At 39.6% G+C, this 15,070-nt stretch overlaps 1 long non-coding RNA gene across 1 annotated transcript in view; it reads right to left on the minus strand.

Annotated features, from left to right (window-relative positions):
- LOC121077461 overlaps window positions 1-15,070 on the minus strand; it is a 113,691-nt gene that overhangs the window by 23,419 nt on the left and 75,202 nt on the right. Inside the window, exon 2 of the long non-coding RNA XR_005824058.1 lies at window positions 3,160-3,263. This is a non-coding gene — a long non-coding RNA (uncharacterized LOC121077461). The remainder of the gene's footprint in view (window positions 1-3,159; window positions 3,264-15,070) is intronic.

Raw genomic sequence — 15,070 nt, forward strand, 5'->3', positions numbered from 1 at the left:
AGTTCTTTTTTAACTAACTGGAAGTTATCGTACCAGGCCTTGAGCTACACTTTATTTTAAAATAAAACATTTAAGGAGAGGCCTTTCATGGCCAGGCTGATGTGACAAGCCCCTCTCAAATGAAGGATTGCAGTAGCTCTACAGAATATACATTGCTTGATACCTGAAAAACTCCTTATACTTGCAGGAAGTGGTGAGCTATAATGAATGGCTCCAAATGACCTGTTTAACAGGGAGAACACAGCAGCAGTCCTAGTTCCCACAACTGGAGACTGTCAAATGAGATCTAATGCAGGACACAGTCAATGCAAGTCAGGTACTCTGGTTTTAACCATTTAGACTCTATTTAAGACTGCCAGGATTAAAACTCACACTTAGAGTTCAGCATCTTAGGGATGCGCTAGCACTACACAGTATTATATGTTTAAGTTACTTTACACACTCTGGATCCAAAAGAGATACTCTCCTTAGGATACACACCTATAAACAGTTTTTGAAAGAAATTCTCAAAATGCAACCACCAGTGCAGAAGATATCATCTATCTTTGATATCACAGCAAATACCTCTACAACCTACCAGTGATCTGTATTGTGCATGTCCTCACTCAATGTCTCGTGGCATTCCAGCCCTCTCTGAGATAAAACATTATCTAACTGGGCACACACCAACCATTACTACCTGTTCCTGGCTCTTCTGCTGCCTGTTCTCTCATTACTCCACTTAGAGGTAAGCCTGGTCAAAAAAGAAGAGACTAGTCATTTGATGATCTCCGTTGTCCTGCATACAGCAGGATCTGGACATAAAGTGACCCAGGTTACATGTTAATGGCAAAGGACAGCCCAGACTCTACAAGAAGTAATGTTTTAACATCAAAGTAGCTACCTCATCCTCTCTCATGAAATGACAGATTTCACCTTTGAGATGCATTTTTGGTAACAGAAAAGTGCAATCCCCCAGAAACTAGATGTTGGCAAAACACAGCAAATAGAAACGTAACTGATGGATGTGTTGCTTGGTTGTGCACCTCTGATGTTTAATAAAAATGCTGTTTGCATCGCGTGCACACACAAGACTAGTTCATCTGTCAAATAGTCACTGCCATGGAATTAAATTAGGGAAAGTTACTAATTAAGAGACATGGGGGTTGCCTAGTAAAATAAACTGAAACTTTCTTTCTAAAAGCTAGCACCAACACAAAAGTAAGCTTTCAGTGGTATGCAGACCAATGGCATATTAAGGAGCTAATTAACACTGAGCAACACAAATTTATGACCTCCATTTAAAATAAATAAATAAATAAATAAATAAAAGACACCAGTATCTCTGATTGCCTACTTGAGAAACAATTGAGAACCGGATTGCTAACATCAGACTCCCACCATGTGTTTCAAGTAAACATTGATTGGAAATGTCAAAGAATCAAAATCTCATTAACAGGAATTTGCCCTGTATTGATCTGACCCTCTGTCCAGTCAGCAGAAGCGTTGTGCTGTGTTTCTGCAGAGGAGAAACAGCATGAATGGATGGTTAGGCAAAGCGGAAAACATTTTAGGAAGAGAGACAGATATATAAAAACCCTCAGGTGATCCCACTGATCTATGATTACTTCATTACTGAACATTTTATTATCCAAACAAGTTTGTGGTGGTGTGTTGGGCTTTTTTTGTTCGTTTTCTTTAAGCTATGAACATGAATTATTACTGTTACACAGTTCCTATCACAAACAGAGGAGATATTGAGTTTCAGACTGCCCGTACTCAGACAAGTCTACGGCATTGCCTTGGTATGAAACTGAGGCTAACGTGAAGAGAATCAGGCTCTTGGGTTACACCCAGACACACACTTTCTCTCAGTGAGAATTTTATATTTTAAAAACACAGAAGCATCTTCAAGCACTTGACAAATAAAAAGTGGCTCATGCAAATTCATGCAACTCCTCTGGTAGCACTTCATGCCAACGGAAATGTCACTATTTTTTCCCAAAAAGAAACATATGTTGAATAGCCAATGAGAAATTGCAGACTGCAGATGAAAGGAAATTTTCAATTCCCAAAAACACATGAATAAAATCATTTGATGATGTGAAAAACAACTGAAGCACAGAACTTCTCAACTCTGTCCAGGCACAGTCCCAGCACTAGGCATTTGTGCCTGCCATTCCCTCTGCTGCCTTAAGAAGCAATCTCTCATTTTCTTCCCCCATTCTCCAACTGACGGACCTCCCCAGCCTCCCCAAAGACTTCCATTTGCTTCTGTTTAAAGGAGGCATCTGCACTGACCTCGCTCTGAGACTGCCTCTTCCCTGCATGCCTCCAGATGCTGCCTTTTTTTCCACTGCCACATCACCACCACTCCCATTCCCATCCCTTTTGGTACAACTCATGCTTTTCATCCTAGACCCTGCCTCAGAAGCCTGGGCATCCATGCTCCCTTGTAACCTTCTCTTATCCATTCCTCTGCTCCAGAGTAGGAGGTAATCTTCATCTCCAAAAACCAACTGTTATACAGCTTTTAGTGCACGGTGTGCACCTGAGCTGAAGCCATTCAGCTGCTCTAGTGGAAAACCACTCAGGTACCCCAAGCTCCCCAACACTCATGAATTACAAACGTTAGATGCAAAATCACTATTTATTAGGTTAGTGGTACCCATTTTTTAAGTACTTACAGTAAAATTCTACCGCTGTTGTTTCTAAAGTGTCTCCTGCAATCTCCTTTTAGAGACCATTTTATAGTCTGACCTTTCCTAATTTTATCCCTCAATCCATCCTGACTAATTATTCCTTGCTTACTGCTCATACTCTTAAAACAGTTGTCTGATTAAGTCAGACCTTTCATTGTCACTTAGTTAAATTATACATATCAGACTCTTCCTCCTTCCAAGTATGAATTGTATTCCCAAATGGGTTTGATTTTTAGATTGTCACTGTCTAGGAACGAATGCCACAAAAAGATTTTAACTGCAGGTAATGATAGTGTTGTCCACCAAAAAAAATCTGACACTACTTCAAGCTGTCAAAAAATAACACACGAGAAAGCTAGCCTTTTTTTTTTCCCCTTTGTCTTCAGACAAAGCAAAGCAGGTGTCTAATTAACATTCTGCAACCCAAATTTGTGATCTCTGCAAAGATGAGAAACACAAATATTTGCACTGTCTCTACCTGCTGCTCTCTGGAATTCCTGCTCTTGTTTGTTGTCATGCACCAGCTGACTGCTGATCTTTGTCGACTGTTTCCTTGGTTTGTCAGTGCCTCAAGTCAGAAACCTTGTAAAACATTCAAATGTATGGTAATATGTCAGAAATTTTACAGCAATAAATCAGAAAGCACACAGAGCGAGATAAAACCTGCATCCTCATCCTTAGAAACAGAGATGGAGTCCCACCTTGCAGAAGACACTACAACATAATCAGGGGTCAAGCAACTTGTATAGTAACATGACAACTGATTTTATCACAGATTTCTCATGCAACCACAGACAAGTCAACAAGACTTGTTGCAATTGGGTTTTCTGGTTACAAACAGAAAGATAATAGGACTTCCCTCTGTCATATGGGTGTTGCAAGTATAACTACGTTAAAGATTACTGGGTGCTCAAAAACTATTGCAGCGGGCCAATATAAAATCTGAAAATAATGATACAACATAAGGGGTAATGCATAACATATTCATTTTGAAAATGTGACCTTTTGCTGTCAATCCTTCTTAAGCTAGAAAGGGCAGATGTGAATTTTTCAATTTACAAGCCTGAAAATTGCAAATTGAAAAGAATTCACTTCTGCCCTCTACTGTAAGATAGCTAAAGCATGAGTGACAAGCAGACATACTCTAAATATAACAACTTTAATTTCTTTTGAAAACCATTTGCAAAAATTTCTGTTTTCTCCAATTCTTCTCCAAAGTGACAAGTTCTCAATAGCAATAAGAAGATGATGAGCAGACCTGTGTTTCCATCAGATATGCTCTTTGAATGTGGTGTTTTGTAACAAAGGAATCATTTAGTGATTTTGCAAGTCAATGAGCCAAAATAGAATAATTAATGTCAATGGTAGATGAGGAACCCTTAGTGGTAGTCAGAAGCTAATTGCCATTAACACACAGTACTGCATCTAATGATTCTGGTTTAAAATAGCTCCTGTAAAGAAACTGCACAGTTGTGTGGAATTATTTGCATTCTTTACATGGCAATAAACAATTGATGACAAGACCTTTTTTCTGATGTATTTGATTTGTGACAGAATTAATGCTGCGGAATTGATGTCCAGCTGTTGAGTTTCCAATTCCTCTTGGTTCAATATTAAAGCTCCCAAACATTACCGCATTTCATGTTATGGCTGTATACAACTGTATCTGAAAGCTCAGGTTTAAACACTACAGGAAATATCAACTGGTCCTCCAATAGTATTTTATATTTTGTCTTTTAACTAGGATCCTGTAGAACAACGTAAATTTGCTCACAGAAAAGGGGAAGTGCCTTGGACTCTACACTACCTAGTGTGATCTAAACTTTGCAATAAATCATGCTTTAGTGCATAAACTGAGCTTTACTTGGAAGACTGACATAGAAGTCTTCTGAGGTGAAATCAAGGTGTGGAGCTACAAGGGTCCACACTGTCTCCCACCCTTCCCCACTCCACCAATACCAGCTCCTTTTTCAGTACTCCTACCAAGTATTCAAGATCAAGCATGCATGCACCTGCAGAACTGTTATCCTACAATGATTTCAGTCAGACTCCACATTGTCCTGAACAGAGGATAAAACGGAAATATCCTTCACGCTGCCAACCAGGCATGCAAATTCCTGAGTGTTTCGGCATTGTTTGGTTACCTGCATGTGGTAAGTCATATCTCTATTACAAGATTGCACACAGCACTTGCACAGAGACACCCAAGCTAGCTCTCAAAAGCTACATTAAGTCCTAGAAGCCACATAGCCATGTCAGAATCCCCTCTTGGCTATTCAGTGTCGTGTCAGGTACCATTAGAAATACTAGGATGTTCTTTCCCATACCATTGCTAGCACACGTGGGCATGTCTTCAGTGATGTGGACCAAACCTACAAATCAGCCATCATGAACATAGTAAATTTCACTCAGCAGACATAAGGACCATACTGAGACACGCATAACAAGGCGACCACAAAACCCAGCTTTGGTGCTGCTCACATCGAAGAAAACTAGCAAAGAGAGAATTTTGTTCACAAAGCATAGAGAAAAGGGAGTTTTCTGCTCATTCTTGGAAGGTGCAGAACAAGTGATACATGTTTGCTCAGTTATGTGCCTCAGACAGAATAAAAATCATATGCACACTAAATGGTTCATCACGCTACATTTATTAATTGTAAGTGTCCATGTCTCTAACGTGCATGTTTCTAGAGAAACAGCAGCTGTTTGACTGCAATTAAACACAGGACTTTCAACAAACTGAAGAATGAGAAGTGCAAGGGCAAACAGAACAGATTTTCTGTAGGTCATTAGCAAGACCAAACACAAAACCTTCAGCATTTACACACTTGGGGTTTGCAGTGAAAAATAACAGATTACAGCAAATGGCAGCACTGTCATCGTTAAGGTCAGTTGGTGGAAAAGAAATCCTCACAGAAACCCAGGTAAGTGCTACACAGACCAGATTAATATAGTTGCAGTAAGATAGGTGCTTACTGCTCCTCCAACCACCTTTCTACCCTTCTCACCCACACTACTGCATGGGGCAGGCAAGCCTCCCAGCCTTGCTGCACGGAATTCCTAGCAGACCCCCAAGTGATAGGTAACAGCAGACCACAGCCTGCACTTCCAGGTAGCCCATGGCCACCCAAATCAGATTTGAAGCTTTGCTTCTCTCTTTCAGACTCTCCAAGTCGAGCTACATAGGACTTGACAGTGACTCACTCAAATGCAGAGAGGACACAGCCCCTGAATTCACACAGTGTGACCTGCTGGAACTTGAAGCAGAACAGCTCCATGACAGCAGCCAAAGTGACCACCAGAGGCAGGTACCAGGTCCAGCCAAGAAGTCAGCCAAACGAGGTCAGGACCAGCAAGGCATGGGTCTACCTACAGCACAGCTCAGGCAAGGGCCAAAGGAGAGGTGTTTGAGCTTACAAAGACCTCCTGGACCAAGGGGCAGGGGCTCTGGGTGGATGAGGTTTCTCCTAGCTCTTCTGAGCAGTCAGGGGGTCAGACTTCAGCGTCAGCAGCCAAACCCCCAGGCAGGGTGGGACATGCAACCCCTATAGATATACTGGGGCCCTGACAGATCTCACCCTTGCAGAAAGAATTTCTCAACCACTTGAATCCATGTAGAGCTGGCAGCTTAGTGCCTACCTTCCCTTCCACTGCACTTTGACTCAGTAACAGCCCCCCCAGCCCCACAGATTAGCCCATGTTTAGCATTCAGTGCATCATTTGGCCATCACCAAGGCTCATGCTTCTTGAGAGGGATAGAATTCCCATTTTCACTTCATCAGCCTCACAAAACAGTAGGGGTCAGTAAAGTGTGCAAAGCTTTGACCTCTGGGTAGGTGCACAGCGCCGTGGCAGTGCTCAGAGCAGTGGTACCCACCACGGGGAACCTCAGGAACTTCCTTGCAGCTGCTTCTCATTCTGCAGTCTCGATGATCCTACCACACCTTTGCATTCTGCAAGTGTCTTGGCACACCTACACCCAAAGCGTTCTCATTCTATATTCTTCATCTTTCCAAAGAACAAATATCCTCCTGATACATTTTTCGTTTATTCAACTCATTAATCTTCCTACTTGTCAAGAGCACTCAGAACTGAGCCAAAAACATCCATCCCTTTGTCATGAACCACCTCCTGGGATCAGCATAAACACCCATTCGCAGCAAATCGGTGTTCGCAGAGAGCCGACCTGTGTCCTCACAACTCACCTGATACTTCCAACCTTTCTCTCACATGTACAACAGGGAATTTGGCATAAGGGATGCCCTCTGTATACCCAATGCATTTGGGGAAAAAGTAGGCTATTTTCCTTTCTCCATTCATATCCTTCTGTTCTTTGAAATCTATAGAGGCAGTTAATCTTTCTTCGGTGGGAATTGTAGCCACATCTTATTTTTATGCTATCGATCACTACAATGTCTGTGTGGAACAGTAATGTAACATAATTCAGTCATGAAAATTATGAAGTCTGTCATAGACAGGGACGCCTCTAAATGTTTGGAGAAGAACCCAGTCCCACAAAAATAAAAAGAAAATAGTAAAAAAAAAAAAAAAAAAAAAAAAAAAGACTCATTCAAGACTCATTCATTCCTGTTCATGTATTGCAGACTCAGTGGTAGCCCCAACAAGTTACCAGGACATATTTATTTTTTATATGGCACCTAAGGCATCTCTACTTGTGATAACACATCCAGCCTGGAAAAGCAGCCACAGCAGCATGGGAGCCTGTGTAACTGTGGTTTAAGATTAGATTCAATACACTTGTTGCCAATTAAAAATTAAAAATTAATAATAATAATTAAAAACTACTATAAAAACATAGGGAATAAGGCTTATTAGAGGATTTTTTTTTTCACTTCCTTCCTGGGTTCAAGAATAGCCTAAAAATATTCTTTAAAATTGTTTCAAGACTGATTAAACCTGACAAGAGATTTGAAGCAAAGGAAATCCTCCTAAACTCTTGGAGTTTATCAAAGTCTGTGTACATTGAATTTGAAATCAATAATCCTGCATGATCTACAGCATAACTGCCTGCCTCCTCTCTTGCAGCAACAAAATCACATTTGGGAGGATGCTGTCTAGATCTATCTAGCATAAACAATAATAGCAAAGCCATTAGGCATCTCCAGCTTTAGCATGTGCTTGCAAACAGTACATACCAAAACTATAAACAACTAATACTGAATAGCCACCAGTGCAGCTAAAACTGGGTGTTCCACTTAAGACCAAGTTATCCCCTACCAGTAGTCTAGAGAAGAGCCTATATACCTCTAACTATGCCTATAAAGCCATTATTCTGCCTTCTCCCAGTCTTGAAAATTTGCTATCTTCCCCACCACATAAGAGTGACAACTAAAGAATCTCATGCCCAGCCCTAAGTTATACAAAATGAACCTTGAGATTTCCTTGTCAGAAGACATCGATCAGGTTAAACATCTACAGACTGAGTTACTTCTGCTAAGTCAAGGTGTGAAACTACTCTTCCTCTTTTTGCTTGAGCATTCCCACTGTATTACACAGTTCAGCGTGACAAAGTCCGTAGGACAATAGCAAGTTTAAGTTTTGATGGCATTAGTGCTTAATCATGGCAGCTGATAAACTCTACAGCTTCCTAAAGTGCTATACAGTTTATTATTGGTAGCAAAAATAACTTGCTAGAGGTGAATTGAGCTTGCCTGAGCACCTCAGTTCATGCATCAGACACTAAAAACCTTGGAACCAATAAGCCACTCTTCATAAACACTGGATAGACAAGAAGAGACACCAGACAATGCCCCTCACAGCTCCTTAGCACAGTATCAGTGTAAGTGATAAACTTGTTTCTAGTCTCCTAATTAAACCATTTCCAGACATATGTTCACCATGAGACATGAAACTTCATTTATTTTCCAATTGTTACTATAGTAAGGAAAGGAAGATATTGTTTAAATCTGTACTGTTGCAAAAGTAACCTTAAGAAAAGTACTTTTTTTTTTTCATTTTAGACTTATTTGACTAACTTGCTTCTAGCAGCTTCTGATTAAAGCTTTTTGTCAGTTTTTGTGAGAGCAATAATGAAGGCTACGAAAGTCCTATCAGCTGAAATTTGCTCCCACACGTGGACATATTCAACTTCCAGCCTCAGGAATCAATGATGACAGATACTAAAGTTTACCTGATTAGGAAAATATAATTGAGCAGATGAACACAAACTTGTCCTAAAATATTCTTCAACTAAACTGATTTTAACTGGGATCTATTCAGGATTAAGTTAGGAAGTGGCAATGTAGAGCTGGACATTAGGTCAAAGGTAATGATGTTCTCTATCTGGCTCCAAAGCCATTTAACAACATATTTGCATTGTTATCAGCAAAATGACCTACCATTTATTTGTCATTTGTTTCACCAGGTCATGAAAGAAATGATTGTATTAACTGTGATGCATATAATTTAGTAGGAGCCCTTGTATGTTTCTCTCTCAATAACTCATGTTTAAATTTATGGTAGGCATAAAATTCCCGTGGTAAGTGCCTGTAAGAGAACTAATGCATCTTGCATGACGGTTATTGACAGCAAAAAGAATTCAACTTGCAGCAAGGCCTAGTTAATTGGTACCTTTGGTCTCAAAGAAGACATTGAATAAATGTTTTTGAATCACTTCTCTTTGTTTGAAGTACATGGTGAAATTTACAGTGGTCTCATTTGGACTTTATCATAAGCTTTTTATAAGAGGTTCCTTTAATCTTTACTTGGTAGATTGGATTGGGCCTTGAGAAGAGATTAATTTACAAAGTACCATCTTTAGTCTTCAAGAGAACGAGGTCATTCCAAAATCAAATCTCAGCAGGTACAGAGTATGGGTTGAAGGTAGCCTCTTTTGTACATCTGCATACTGAAATATGAAGCTATAGCAAAAATAATCAATTTAGTGATGAGAGCAGGGCCCTAGCAAAGAAACCTGTAAGCACAAACAAAAAAACACTGCTGTGACTTAGACTAACAATGTGAGGGGGGGAAAGAATATTTTCCTCCACTGAATTTCTGTAGCTCTTTTTACTCATAAATGTAAACACGAACAAACGGTGAACCTGAATGACAAAATCACAGCAATCTCCCACCCGCATGCATATATGCATGTATTCAACTCTACATACAGACAGAGAAGACACCCACCACAAATAGTTAAACACATACAGAAGTCTTAGCAGGATCTGAACTTGGGATTCATTTTAAGTGTATCAATATTTTATTGTAGTAAAACTCAGTGTTGATTTTATCAGGGACAGCACACACCTGACAAAGCCTCAAAGACAGTGACAAACCTCAGCACGCTACAACAGCCATAGGGGAGAACAGCAGAGCACAGAGCTGAATGTAAGAGCAAAGGGAGCCCAAAGAGATGCCCAAGACCTTGCTACTGTTCTCAGTGCTCAGCTATGAGAAAAGCCAAACTACTCCAGTCAGCAACTCTTTAGATAATATAGGTATAAAACAGTTCCTTGAGGTCTATGAACCATCCAGGCAAGAGGACTTTCTTCTGCTGTAATTGCTCCTATGCCGTGAAGGGATGGGGTGGGAGTGACAGACCCAACTGACAAAGCTGCAACAATTAAAAAAAAAAAAAAAAAAAGAAGAAACAAGCCTTAGAAGAGGGTGTGGACTCTTACACCTTTCCTCATCTACTTGTGCACAAGAAAAAAATGAAAGTGTGAAATAGTCAGAGAAGTTGGATATCCTACATAATAGAGCAAATCCCATACAGTGATCTCACATACCATCCCGGGTAAGGGGCATACAGGACAAGGACTCAGTCTCCTTCCCGCCATGTAGCCCCTTGAGGTTTTGTGTGTTCTTCCCTTGCTATGGGGGACAGGGTTCACACACCTCAGGGAGGAGAGGGTAGATGACATCTCACACAGAGAATTTTAAAACTGGCAAGAGAAGCTGAAAGATGTTGACCTAATAAAGACTCTCCCTCTGAGCTGAGTCTCACAGTCACTCAGGTGGATGTTAAAGACCACACAGTGTGTGTCTGAAAAAAGGACAAAATTAAAAATAACAGCATGATGTTTCTGCCAAAGACCAGAAGAATATGTGGTTCAGAGTACAGAAAGGGCTCCTTAGTTGTTGAGGACACATATCATTATATTGCTATAATATGCATCACAGTATAGTGCCTGCTATGGAAGGGTGAATGATATCTGATCTGGCATAACATTAAGAGAGCAGAAGATACAAAACTTGAGCCTGCGCAAACCTGATCACTCTCAGGTAACCCATCAATACACCTGGAACACCTCTGAAGTGGCCAAGCCACTGTAGATTAATGCTGCACACCACAAATCCGTGGTGCTTCTCAAAGGCTTGCAAACAGCTACAGCTTCTCAGAAGTGGGATTTACTGTCTTATAAGCTGTGCCATATTAAATACTCATATAATGCCCTTGGTACCAAAGATTTATCATTAATTGGTTAACTCTTGAAGGCTTTGGATTAATATTTAAATTGAGAGCAGTAATAACCACCCCAGCCATTTCTGTCCATAAAATGGTAGCCCCATATTACTCACATCTTCAGGACAGTCACACTGAGTCACCCCTTTCTCTTCTTTATGATCTACGCTGCCAGAGCTCTTTCATTCTTTTAACTTACGGTCAACAAACACACTGATTTTCAAGAGTTCCTTCACTACACATGTAACTTTGATAGTCTTTGGTGCAAATTAAAAGAAAAAAAGCTTTGCAAAAGGACTAAGTCACTTCTAGTGGGAATACCTCAGAAATCTAAGCAAGTATTCTTGGCACTTTTGTCTTCTATATTTTGCTCATGTGAATAAGAATTAGCTCAACCAGATGCTTGCAAATAAGTGATTAAAATCACACGTAATATCAGCAAATCAAATCAGCAGGTTTTATTCACAAGAACATTCTCAAATATTTTATTATTGCATTCATTCAACTCCAATCAGAGTTCCTTTAGCTCTACTTCTTTCTTGCAGCAACCTCTCCTCCTCTTGGCAGCTTTTACCAGATTTCTTGAAGTTTCACTTCTGCTGCAAGTCTCTGTTATGCTTTGTATTAAATCTGGTTTTGTGTTAATTGCACACTTAACATATCAACAGAGTAACAGCTAGAGGAAGTTAGACTGTGTTTCTCTTTTTCTAGTAATCTTCACTGCAAAGCACCACAGAGGAGCAGGGAGAATACACATCTTGAAACCGTCAAAGAACAAAAGAGTGCAAATATGAATCCAATAAGAATTTCCAATAACATTCCATTACACCTTGAGATTCAAGTCTATGTTAAGAGCTCTTGACCTTTTGTAGCAGAAAAGTGAAAATTCTGTAGCCCACTTTTAATTTTTCTTTTTCCCAGTATCGTATTTGTTCAAACAAACCTAGCTTCAGAAAGGGGGTGGGGAGGTGGAACTGTACAAAGCATTACCAAGATAGAACAGCAATGCCTTCTTCTCTGTATGCATCATCTAACAAAATAAAAGCAAGGACACTGATTAGGCTTTAAGTGATGGGAAGCAGGATGAATGTTCTGCAGGCTACAGCTAATGAGGAGACAATTTCACAATAGGCCTATTCTTTCCTGAGCACCAGTATTACAGGTCAGGTGCTCAGTGTGGGAGTTGCTAACTTTCTCACATAAAAATTCAACAAAACAGCATAAGGTAGTGACTACGTAATGCTGCAGTGCAGTACAGGCAATGCCCCAAAATTCACTTCCTTATATTTGTGGGATAAAAATCTCATTTCTGTCCTTGCCCCTTGAATAAAGAGAGATGACTCACTGGCTTCTAAGTTCCCAGAAGAGAAGTTCATGATCTGCTCCCCCAACCTCCTCTGTTACCACTTTGTTTTCCTTAGGATTTAACTGTTGTCCCATCTTAAGTCTTCAGCAGTAACCTAAAGGCTGTTATTGCTTTAGCTTTTTACATCCCTATGGCTCAAGGGCGTTTTCACTTTTGTTTCTTTAAAAGAGAGAGAAAATTTCTTCCAAGCCACAGCATTTCTATATCATAACAGCATTTTCTACAGGAGCACACTCCAAAGAGTATAAGGATAAGATAACATAGAAAGGAATGACAGAAAAATCTCAGTTTTTACTACAGACCCTCAGTGCACTGATCGAGTATTTGCCATCAGGATCTTGCTCACAGCTAATCTGCAGTACCAATACATTGCAAGACCACAGGAATAGTGAATTAGATGCTTGCAAGATGCTGTACCTCAAATGACATAACTTGTCAGGATCTCCTGAGTACTGCTTATTCTTTAAAAGGCAAAATCTTTTATAAAGATTTTGTTTGTAGTTTAAAGTTCAGAAACACTGGAAATTAATGATTTGTAACCAAAATGAAATCTATGTCCCCTATTGATTTTGTTTTAGTTACTTGGAAACAATATTGATTCCCAAGAGATGCATCTAAACACCTAGTCTGAAGCCTAAAGAATTTCCATACCATTGATTAATAGGTGCTATCTATCACATTCAGTTTTAATGAGTCATTCTCTCTCCAACGAGATACTCTATTCTATTGAAAGGTCAAATGTGGATTCCATACAAGAGAGAAACATTAACACACAACTTCAAAGCATCCGATTTCTTCGCAGCTTTAATTAAATCATGAACATTTGTTTTCCTTCTCATCCCCCAAAAGTTATTTTATTAACATGACTTGTTTTTTTGTTTTGTTTTGTTTGTTTTGTTTTTGTTTTTTGTAGTCAGCTTTGCTGACATTTGACCTATGCTTTGGTTGGATATTCTTTAAAACTGAAAATATTTTTGCCCTGTGGTTTTATAGGGCACAATGGAAACCTGATGCATGATCAGGTCAGTGCATTACAAATAATAATGATCCTCATTAAAGAAATCTCCATTACTCTATGAGCCATCTAAGGCAAAAGCCATTATCTGTGAAACACTCAAACAAAACCAGCAAAATTAAAACCGACAGTCAATACAAAGCCATTCATAAAGCAAACTGATTTGCAACAATATTCACCAACCCATTGGGAAATACACGGGTATTTCCCATATCACTAGGAATTCAGTAAGTGATGCAAGTGCTTATTATACACACAGCTTGGTAAACAATGAGAAAATTTCCTTCAGGCCTCAGAGAGAATAGTTTTAAATAAATCCTTACGCATTAATGATACTTGCAGCATTACTCAACAGCACGTAGAGAGAATACATGTTGCCACAACAGAAAGACTGAAAAATATGGAATATGCACCTACAGAGGTTCAGGGTGGCATGGCAGGAGGGCACAGCACCATCAGCCAGTTGCAAACCCACAGCTGGAGGCAGCGAAGCCCTCATGCAAAACCCTGAAAGGTTGAAATAATAATAATTCAGGTTGAAAGGGCCCTTGCAAGGGCTCTGCCTTAAGCGTCTGCTGCCTCTTGCCCTTTCATGGAGCACCTCCAAGAAGAGCCTGTCTCAAACCCCCTGCACCATCCCTTTCGGTGGCCAAATTTAAGATTCCCCCCAAGCTCCTGGGATGCCCAACGCCTCTCAGCAGGTTGTTGCTCTACTCTGTGCCCTACTGATGGGTGTTCCCAGATCACCAACATAGAAAGCAATGACTTCAGAAAACATCGGTTCTGCAGTACAGCAGAGCACGCAGGCATCCACTATGTATGCACATAAATACCCTTTTTTTTAGGGAGAGCGGGGCATCTTGATGCCATGGAGCTGAGCAAATTGTGACTGGTATTTGGTGATCTAATGATTGGAACTTATTGATTCGAGAGATTTTGTTTCGTCTTTTTCAACAGTTAATAAGCACTGGTTATACTCAAAATAGTTTAAATTTCAAACATGCATTTTTCTTTATAGACGTCAGTTTCAATGTATTATGAAAATATTCATCACTGTCTAAAGTTACTGGGTCCCTACTGAAACAAATCAAATTAACAAATTAAGTGCTAATCTTTGCAATTATATGCTATCGACAAAGTTTCTGAAAAAATGAGGTGAGGGAGTCACTGTCTAAGCATTTGAGCTGGAGTCTCATTATGTAACAAACCAAGCCTTGACATTTTAGTTACCTCTCCAATAGATTTCAAGAATATATCCTCTTTAGTTTTGCTTTTTTCTTTCCTTCACTCCAGTTCAGTTCAATATTTTTTTTTTCCAAAGTAAAAGAACAGCTAGGATTCAAAAATTCAGATTTTTTCCCTTTTATAATCTATTAATAAAAACTAGCTTGGACAATCTGAAATCAAAAGAAAAAGATTTTTGACCAGAAATCAGTTCACTTCACCAAGTGCTGAAAACATTTCCTTTTATAAATCTGTGCTAGATGACACTTTCAAGGAAAATAGGAAATATATTTTGATTATATTTTTCTTCATTACTCAGCACATTTACTGTTGATTTACTTTAAAGCACCATTTTT

This window comes from Cygnus olor, chromosome 13 (assembly GCF_009769625.2).
Source record: "Cygnus olor isolate bCygOlo1 chromosome 13, bCygOlo1.pri.v2, whole genome shotgun sequence".
NCBI classification, from domain to species: domain Eukaryota; kingdom Metazoa; phylum Chordata; class Aves; order Anseriformes; family Anatidae; genus Cygnus; species Cygnus olor.